The sequence below is a fragment of the Schistocerca serialis genome, unplaced genomic scaffold (assembly GCF_023864345.2).
Source record: "Schistocerca serialis cubense isolate TAMUIC-IGC-003099 unplaced genomic scaffold, iqSchSeri2.2 HiC_scaffold_1417, whole genome shotgun sequence".
In the NCBI taxonomy this organism is placed as follows: Eukaryota; Metazoa; Arthropoda; class Insecta; order Orthoptera; family Acrididae; genus Schistocerca; species Schistocerca serialis.
In genome coordinates, this window is record NW_026047644.1 from 10,188,829 (window position 1) to 10,198,644 (window position 9,816).

The following is a 9,816-nucleotide window of genomic DNA, read 5'->3' on the forward strand; positions in this document are numbered from 1 at the left end:
TTATCGTCAATAAGAAGGTCAGAGGGATACAGTAAACCTGAAGTGAAGCACGGAATCTATAACTAGTGTCACAGGGATGGTTCAAAACATAGACAGTAGGAAGAGTCATTCTTCTTGTACTTAAGTCGGCATTATGCCTTTTGTATTTAATTCCGATGCAATTTCTGTGTTTCATCGTTAATAAGAAGGTCCAAGGGATACAGTAAACCTGAAGTGAGGCATCGGAATCTATAACTAGTGTCACAGGAATGGTTCAAAACAGAGACAGTTAGAAGAGTCAGTCTTCTTGTCCTTAAGCCGGCATTGTGCCTTTTCTATTTAATTCCGATGCAATTTCTGTGTTTTATCGTCAATGAGAAGGTCAGAGGGATACAGTAAACCTGAAGTGAAGCATCGGAATCAATAAGTGGTGGCACAGGAATGGTTCAAAAAATAGTCAGTAACAAGAGTCAGTCTTCTTGTACTTAAGTCGGCATTGTGCATTTCGTATTCAATTGCGATGCAAATTCGGTGTTTCATCGTCAATAAGAAGGTCCAAGGGATACAGTAAACCTGAAATGAAGTATCGGAATCTATAACTAGTGTGACAGGAATGGTTCAAAACATAGACAGTAAGAAGAGTCAGTCTTCTTGTACTTAAGTCGGCATTGTGCCTTTTCTATTTAAATCCGATGAAATTACTCTGTTTCATCGTCAATAAGAAGGTCAGAGGGATACAGTAAACCTGAAGTGAAGAATCGCATTCTATTACTAGTGTCACAGGAATGGATCAAAGCAAAGTCAGTAAGAAGAGTCAGTCCTCTTGTACTTCAGTCGGCATTAAGCCTTTTCTATTTAATTCCGCTGCAATTTCTGTGTTTCATCGTCAATAAGAAGGTCAGAGGGATACAGTAAACCTGAAGTGAAGCATCGGAATCTATAACTAGTGTCAAATGAATGGTTCAAAACATAGACAGTAAGAAGAGTCAGTTTTCTTGTACTTAAGTCGGCATTGTGCCTTTTGTATTTAATTTCGATGCAATATCTGTGTTTCATCGTCAATCAGAAGGTCAGAGGGATACAATAAACCTGAATTGAATCATCGGAATCTATAACTAGTGTCACAGGAATGGTTAAAAACATAGATAGTAAGAAGAATCAGTTTTAATGAACTTAAGTCGGCATTGTGAATTTTTTATTTAATTCCGACGCAATTTCTGTGTTTCATCGTCAATAAGAAGGTCAGAGGGATACACTAAACCTGATGTGAAGCATCGGATACTATAACTAGTGTGACAGGATTGGTTCAAATCATAGTCAGTAGGAAGAGTCAGTCTTCTTGTACTTAAGTCGGCATTGTGAATTTTGAATTTAATTCCGATGCAATTACTGTGTTTCATCGTCAATAAGAAGGTCCAAGGGATACAGTAAACCTGAAGTGAGGCATCGGAATCTATAACTAGTGTCACAGGAATTGTTCAAAACATAGACAGTAAGAAGAGTCAGTCTTCTTGTACTTAAGTCGGCATTGTGCCTTTTGTATTTAATTCCGATGCAATTTCTGTGTTTTATCGTCAATAAGAAGGTCAGAGGGATACAGTAAACCTGAAGTGAAGCACGGAATCTATAACTAGTGTCACAGGGATGGTTCAAAACATAGTCCGTAAGAAGAGTCATTCTTCTTGTACCTAAGTCGTCATTATGCCTTTTGTATTTAATTCTGATGCAATTTCTGTGTTTCATCGTCTATAAGAAGGTCCAAGGGATACAGTAAACATGAAGTGTGGCATCGGAATCTATAACTAGTGTCACAGGAATTGTTCAAAACAGAGACAGTTAGAAGAGTCAGTCTTCTCGTACTTAAGCCGGCATTGTGCCTTTTTTATTTAATTCTGATGCAATTTCTGTGTTTCATCATCAATAAGAAGGTCAGAGGGATACAGTAAACCTGAAGTGAAGCATCGGAATCTATAACTAGTGTCACAGGAATGGTTCAAAACATAGACAGTAGGAAGAGTCAGTCTTCTTGAACTTAAGTCGGCATTGTGACTTTCGTATTTAATTCCGATGCAATATCTGTGTTTCATCGTCAATAAGAAGGTCAGAGGGATACAGTAAACCTGAAGTGAAGCATCAGAATCTATTAGTGGTGTCCCAGGAATGGTTAAAATCATAGACAGTAGGAAGAGTCAGTCTACATGTACTTAAGTCGGCAATGTGACTTTTGTATTTAATTCCGATGCAATTTTTGTGTTTTATGGTCAATAAGAAGGTCCAAGGGATACAGTAAAGCTGAAGTGAAGAATCGGAATCTATAACTAGTGTCACTGGAATGGTTCAAAACATAGTCAGTAAGAAGAGTCAGTCGTCTTGTACTTAAGTCGCCATTGTGCCTTTTCTATTTACTTCCGATGCAATTTCTGTGTTTCATCGTCAATAAGAAGGTCAGAGGGATACAGTAAACCTGAAGTGAAGCATGCGAATCTATAACTAGTGTCACAGGAATGGTTGAAAACATTGACAGTAAGAAGAGTCAGTCTACTTGTACTTAAGTCGGCAATGTGCCTTTTCTATTTAATTCCGATGCAATTTCTGTGCTTCATCGTCAATAAGAAGATCAGAGGGATACACTAAACCTGAAGTGAAGCATCGGAATCTATAACTAGTGTCACAGGAATGGTTCAAAACATAGACAGTAGGAAGAGTCAGTCTTCTTGTACTTAAGTCGGCATTGTGCCTTTTCTCTTTACTCCGACGCAATTTCTGTGTTTCATCGTCAATAAGAAGGTCCAAGGGATACAGTAAACCTGAAGTGAGGCATCGGAATCTATAACTAGTGTCACAGGAATGGTTCAAAACAGAGACAGTTAGAAGAGTCAGTCTTCTTGTCCTTAAGCCGGCATTGTGCCTTTTCTATTTAATTCCGATGCAATTTCTGTGTTTTATCGTCAATGAGAAGGTCAGAGGGATACAGTAAACCTGAAGTGAAGCATCGGAATCAATAAGTGGTGGCACAGGAATGGTTCAAAAAATAGTCAGTAACAAGAGTCAGTCTTCTTGTACTTAAGTCGGCATTGTGCATTTCGTATTCAATTGCGATGCAAATTCGGTGTTTCATCGTCAATAAGAAGGTCCAAGGGATACTGTAAACCTGAAATGAAGTATCGGAATCTATAACTAGTGTGACAGGAATGGTTCAAAACATAGACAGTAAGAAGAGTCAGTCTTCTTGTACTTAAGTCGGCATTGTGCCTTTTCTATTTAAATCCGATGAAATTACTCTGTTTCATCGTCAATAAGAAGGTCAGAGGGATACAGTAAACCTGAAGTGAAGAATCGCATTCTATTACTAGTGTCACAGGAATGGATCAAAGCAAAGTCAGTAAGAAGAGTCAGTCCTCTTGTACTTCAGTCGGCATTAAGCCTTTTCTATTTAATTCCGGTGCAATTTCTGTGTTTCATCGTCAATAAGAAGGTCAGAGGGATACAGTAAACCTGAAGTGAAGCATCGGAATCTATAACTAGTGTCAAATGAATGGTTCAAAACATAGACAGTAAGAAGAGTCAGTTTTCTTGTACTTAAGTCATCATTGTGCCTTTTGTATTTAATTTCGATGCAATATCTGTGTTTCATCGTCAATCAGAAGGTCAGGGGGATACAATAAACCTGAATTGAATCATCGGAATCTATAACTAGTGTCACAGGAATGGTTAAAAACATAGATAGTAAGAAGAATCAGTTTTAATGAACTTAAGTCGGCATTGTGAATTTTTTATTTAATTCCGATGCAATTTCTGTGTTTCATCGTCAATAAGAAGGTCAGAGGGATACACTAAACCTGATGTGAAGCATCGGATACTATAACTAGTGTGACAGGATTGGTTCAAATCATAGTCAGTAGGAAGAGTCAGTCTTCTTGTACTTAAGTCGGCATTGTGAATTTTGAATTTAATTCCGATGCAATTACTGTGTTTCATCGTCAATAAGAAGGTCCAAGGGATACAGTAAACCTGAAGTGAGGCATCGGAATCTATAACTAGTGACACAGGAATTGTTCAAAACATAGACAGTAAGAAGAGTCAGTCTTCTTGTACTTAAGTCGGCATTGTGCCTTTTGTATTTAATTCCGATGCAATTTCTGTGTTTTATCGTCAATAAGAAGGTCAGAGGGATACAGTAAACCTGAAGTGAAGCACGGAATCTATAACTAGTGTCACAGGGATGGTTCAAAACATAGTCCGTAAGAAGAGTCATTCTTCTTGTACCTAAGTCGTCATTATGCCTTTTGTATTTAATTCTGATGCAATTTCTGTGTTTCATCGTCAATAAGAAGGTCCAAGGGATACAGTAAACATGAAGTGTGGCATCGGAATCTATAACTAGTGTCACAGGAATTGTTCAAAACAGAGACAGTTAGAAGAGTCAGTCTTCTCGTACTTAAGCCGGCATTGTGCCTTTTTTATTTAATTCTGATGCAATTTCTGTGTTTCATCATCAATAAGAAGGTCAGAGGGATACAGTAAACCTGAAGTGAAGCATCGGAATCTATAACTAGTGTCACAGGAATGGTTCAAAACATAGACAGTAGGAAGAGTCAGTCTTCTTGAACTTAAGTCGGCATTGTGACTTTCGTATTTAATTCCGATGCAATATCTGTGTTTCATCGTCAATAAGAAGGTCAGAGGGATACAGTAAACCTGAAGTGAAGCATCAGAATCTATTAGTGGTGTCCCAGGAATGGTTAAAATCATAGACAGTAGGAAGAGTCAGTCTACATGTACTTAAGTCGGCAATGTGACTTTTGTATTTAATTCCGATGCAATTTTTGTGTTTTATGGTCAATAAGAAGGTCCAAGGGATACAGTAAAGCTGAAGTGAAGAATCGGAATCTATAACTAGTGTCACTGGAATGGTTCAAAACATAGTCAGTAAGAAGAGTCAGTCGTCTTGTACTTAAGTCGCCATTGTGCCTTTTCTATTTACTTCCGATGCAATTTCTGTGTTTCATCGTCAATAAGAAGGTCAGAGGGATACAGTAAACCTGAAGTGAAGCATGCGAATCTATAACTAGTGTCACAGGAATGGTTGAAAACATTGACAGTAAGAAGAGTCAGTCTACTTGTACTTAAGTCGGCAATGTGCCTTTTCTATTTAATTCCGATGCAATTTCTGTGCTTCATCGTCAATAAGAAGATCAGAGGGATACACTAAACCTGAAGTGAAGCATCGGAATCTATAACTAGTGTCACAGGAATGGTTCAAAACATAGACAGTAGGAAGAGTCAGTCTTCTTGTACTTAAGTCGGCATTGTGCCTTTTCTCTTTACTCCGACGCAATTTCTGTGTTTCATCGTCAATAAGAAGGTCCAAGGGATACAGTAAACCTGAAGTGAGGCATCGGAATCTATAACTAGTGTCACAGGATGTTTTCAAATCATAGTCAGTAAGAAGAGTCAGTCATCTTGTACCTAAGTCGGCATTGTGCCTTTTCTATTTAATTCCGAAGCAATTTATGTGTTTCATCGTCAATAAGAAGGTCCAAGGGATGCAGTACACCTTAAGTGAAGCATCGGAATCTATAACTAGTGTCACAGGAGTGGTTCAAAACATAGACCGTAAGAAGAGTCAGTCTTTTTGTACTTAAGTCGGCATTGTGCCTTTTCTATTTAATTCCGATGCAATTTCTGTGTTTCATCGTCAATAAGAAGGTCAGAGGGATACTGTAAACCTGAAGTGAAGCATCGGAATCTATTAGTGGTGTCACAGGAATGGTTCAAAACATAGTCAGTAAGAAGGGTCAGTCTTCTTGTACTTAAGTCGTCATTGTGCCTTTCGTATTTAATACCGATGCAATTTCGGTGTTTCATCGTCAATAAGAAGGTCCAAGGGATTCAGTAAACCTGAAGTGAAGCATCGAAATCTCTAACTAGTGTCACAGGATCGGTTCAATATATAGACAGTAAGAAGAGTCAGTCTTCTTGTACTTAAGTCGGCATTGTGCCTTTTGTATTTAATTCCGAAGCAATTTCTGTGTTTCATCATCAATAAGAAGGTCCAATGGATACAGTAAACCTGAAGTGAGAATTCGGAATCGATAACTAGTGTCACAGGAATGGTTCAAAACATAGTCAGTAAGAAGACTCAGTCTTCTTGTACTTAAGTCGGCATTGTGCATTTTGTATTTAATTCCGATGCAATTTCTGTGTTTTATCGTCAATATGAAGGTCAGAGGGATACAGTATACCTGAAGTGAAGCACGGAATCAATAACTAGTGTCACAGGGATGGTTCAAAACATAGACAGTAGGAAGAGTCATTTTTCTTGTACTTCAGTCGGCATTGTGCCTTTTGTATTTAATTCCGATGCAATTTCTGTGTTTCATCGTCAATAAGAAGGTCCAAGGGATACAGTAAACCTGAAGTGAGGCATCGGAATCTATAACTAGTGTCACAGGATGCGTTCAAATCATAGTCAGTAAGAAGAGTCAGTCTTCTTGTACTTACGTCGGCATTGTGCCTTTTCTATTTAATTCCGAAGCAATTTATTTGTTTCATCGTCAATAAGAAGGTCCAAGGGATGCAGTACACCTGAAACGAAGCATCGGAATATATAACTAGTTTCACAGGAATGGTTCAAAACCTAGACCGTAAGAAGAGTCAGTCTTCTTGTACGTAAGTCGGCATTGTGCCTTTTCTATTTAATTCCGATGCAATTTCTGTGTTTCATCGTCAATAAGAAGGTCAGAGGGATACTGTAAACCTGAAGTGAAGCATCGGAATCTATAAGTGGTGTCACGGGAATGGTTCAAAACATAGTCAGTAAGAAGGGTCAGTCTTCTTGTACTTAAGTCGGCATTGTGCCTTTCGTATTTAATTCCGATGCAATTTCGGTGTTTCATCATCAATAAGAAGGTCCAACGGATATAGTACACCTGAAGTAAAGCATCGGAATCTATAACTAGTGTCACAGGAATGAATCAAATCATAGACAGTAAGAAGAGTCAGGCTTCTTGCACTTAAGTCAGCATTGTGCCTTTTCTCTTTAATTCTGATGCAATGTATGTGTTTCATCGTCAATAAGAAGGTCCAAGGGATGCAGTACACCTAAAGTGAAGCATCGGAATCTCTAACTAGTGTCACAGGAATGGTTCAAAACATAGACAGTAAGAAGAGTCAGTCTTCTTGTACGTAAGTCCGCATTGTGCCTTTTCTATTTAATTCCGATGCAATTTCCTTGTTTCATCGTCAATAAGAAGGTCAGAGGGATACAGTAAACCTGAAGTGAGGAATCGGAATCTATAACTAGTGTGACAGGAATGGTTCAAACAAAGTCAGTAAGAAGAGTCAGTCTTCTTGTACGTAAGTCGGCATTGTGCCTTTTCTATTTACTTGCGATGCAATTTCTGTGTTTCATCGTCAATAAGAAGGTCATAGGGATACAGTAAACCTGAAGTGAGGCATCGGAATCTATAACTAGTGTCACAGGATGTTTTCAAACATAGTCAGTAAGAAGAGTCAGTCTTCTTGTACTTAAGTCGGCATTGTGCCTTTTCTATTTAATTCCGAGGCCATTTATGTGTTTCATCGTCAATAAGAAGGTCCAAGGGATGCAGAACACCGTAAGTGAAGCATCGGAATCTATAACTAGTGTCACAGGAATGGTTCAAAACATAGACCGTAAGAAGAGTCAGTCTTTTTGTACTTAAGTCGGCATTGTGCCTTTTCTATTTAAATCCGATGCAATTTCTGTGTTTCATCGTCAATAGGAAGGTCAGAGGGATACTGTAAACCTGAAGTGAAGCATCGGAATCTATAAGTGGTGTCACAGGAATGGTTCAAATCATAGTCAGTAAGAAGGGTCAGTCTTCTTGTACTTAAGTCGGCATTGTGCCTTTCGTATTTAATACCGATGCAATTTCGGTGTTTCATCGTCAATAAGAAGGTCCAAGGGATACAGTAAACCTGAAGTGAAGCATCGAAATCTCTAACTAGTGTCACAGGTTCGGTTCAAAATATAGACAGTAAGAAGAGTCAGTCTTCTTGTACTTAAGTCGGCATTGTGCCTTTTGTATCTATTTCCGATGCAATTTCTGTGTTTTATCGTGAATATGAAGGTCAAAGGGATACAGTAAACCTGAAGTGAAGCACGGAATCAATAACTAGTGTCACAGGGATGGTTCAAAACATAGACAGTAGGAAGAGTCATTCTTCTTGTACTTAAGTCGGCATTGTGCCTTTTGTATTTAATTCCGAAGCAATTTATGTGTTTCATCGTCAATAAGAAGGTCCAAGGGATGCAGTACACCTGAAGTGCAGCATCGGAATATATAACTAGTGTCACAGGAATGGTTCAAAACATAGACCGTAAGAAGAGTCAGTCTTCTTGTACGTAAGTCGGCATCGTGCCTTTTCTATTTAATTCCGAGGCAATTTCTGTGTTTCATCGTCAATAAGAAGGTCAGAGGGATACTGTAAACCTGAAGTGAAGCATCGGAATCTATAAGTGGTGTCTCAGGAATGGTTCAAAACATAGTCAGTAAGAAGGGTCAGTCTTCTTGTACATAAGTCGGCATTGTGCGTTTCGTATTTAATTCCGATGCAATTTCGGTGTTTCATCATCAATAAGAAGGTCCAACGGATATAGTACACCTGAAGTAAAGCATCGGAATCTATAACTAGTGTCACAGGAATGAATCAAATCATAGACAGTAAGAAGAGTCAGGCTTCTTGTACTTAAGTCAGCATTGTGCCTTTTCTCTTTAATTCTGATGCAATGTATGTGTTTCATCGTCAATTAGAAGGTCCAAGGGATGCAGTACACCTAAAGTGAAGCATCGGAATCTATAACTAGTGTCACAGGAATAGTTCAAAACATAGACAGTAAGAAGAGTCAGTCTTCTTGTACTTAAGTCGGCATTGTGCCTTTTCTATTTAATTCCGATGCAAATTCTGTGTTTCATCGTCAATAAAAAGGTCAGAGGGATACACTAAACCTGAAGTGAAGCATCGGAATCTATAACTAGTGTCACAGGAATGGTTCAAAACATAGACAGTTGGAAGAGTTAGTCTTCTTGTACTTAAGTCGGCATTGTGCCTTTTGTATTTAATTCCGATGCAATTTTTGTGTTTTCATCGTCAATAAGAAGGTCCAAGGGATACAGTAAACCTGAAGTGAGGCATCGGAATCTCCAACTAGTGTCACAGGATGGGTTCAAACATAGTCAGTAAGAAGAGTCAGTCTTCTTGTACTTAAGTCGGCATTGTGCCTTTTCTATTTAATTCCGAAGCAATTTATGTGTTTCATCGTCAATAAGAAGGTCCAAGGGATGCAGTACACCTGAAGAGAAGCATCGGAATCTATAACTAGTTTCACAGGAATGGTTCAAAACATAGTCCGTAAGAAGAGTCAGTCTTCTTGTACTTAAGTCGGCATTGTGCCTTTTCTATTTAATTCCGATGCAATTTCTGTGTTTCATTGTCAATAAGAAGGTCAGAGGGATACTGTAAACCTGAAGTGAAGCATCAGAATCTATAAGTGGTGTCACAGGATTGGTTCAAAACATAGTCAGTAAGAAGGGTCAGTCTTCTTGTACTTAAGTCGGCATTGTGCCTTTTGTATTTAATTCCGTTGCATTTTCTGTGTTTCATCATCAATAAGAAAGTCTAAGGGATACAGTAAACCTGATGTGAGTATTCGGAATCGATAACTAGTGTCACAGGAATGGTTCAAAGCATAGTCAGTAAGAAGAGTCAGTCTTCTTGTAATTAAGTCGGCATTGTGCCTTTTGTATTTAATTCCGATGCAATTTCTGTGTTTTATCGTCAATATGAAGGTCA